This window comes from Volvox carteri, assembly GCF_000143455.1.
Source record: "Volvox carteri f. nagariensis unplaced genomic scaffold VOLCAscaffold_29, whole genome shotgun sequence".
NCBI classification, from domain to species: Eukaryota; Viridiplantae; Chlorophyta; class Chlorophyceae; order Chlamydomonadales; family Volvocaceae; genus Volvox; species Volvox carteri.
In genome coordinates this window covers 1153637-1154461 of record NW_003307572.1, presented here as the reverse complement: position 1 = coordinate 1154461, position 825 = coordinate 1153637, and positions in this window count along the sequence as shown.

Below are 825 nucleotides of genomic sequence, written 5' to 3'. Positions count from 1 at the left end.
CCACCAAGGCAGCCATCGCCGGTTGCTTCACAGTGCGTGACCTTGGCGAGGCGCACTACTACCTCGGCATGAAGATCGTCCAGGATGGCCGCAACCGCTGCATCGTGCTCACGCAGCAGCGCTATGTGGAGCAGCTGCTGCAGCGCCACAGCCTGGAGAATGCCAAGCCGCGCGCCACCCTGCTGCCTCAGGGCATGTGTGCTCTGCCAGCCAGCGACGCCCAGCCGACAGTGATTGATGGCAGCGACTACCGTGTGCTGGTGGGCGAGCTGAAATACCTCGCCACCAGCACACGCCCGGACATTACACACACTCTGAGCATGCTCGTGTGACACATGCCCGTCCCCACCAAGGCCCACATGGGCCTCGTGCTGGGCATGATGCGCTACCTATCCGGCACCTGCACACTCGGGCTGTGGTACCGTGGCGACAGCAGCAGCGACACCAGCAACTTCGGCGGGTACAGTGATGCGGACTGGGCCGGCGACCCAGCCACCCGCCGGTCCACCACGGGCTACACATTCTTGCTCGGCAGTGCAGCGGTCAGCTGGAGCAGCCAGTTGCAGCGCACCTTGGCTGCCTCGAGGCCGAGTACCAGGCCGCCGCAGCAGCCGTGCACGAGGCACTATGTGGCTGCGCAAGCTGGCGGGCGACCTGGACCTGTCACCCGGCGCCATCAACATCCAGCTGGATTCACAAGGCGTGCTCAGCCTCGGCAACAACCCCATCACGTTGGTGCGCTCCAAGCATATCGATGTGCACCACCACATCATGCGTGAAACGGCCGTGCGCGGTGAGGTTAAGCTCAGCTATTGTACCACCAAC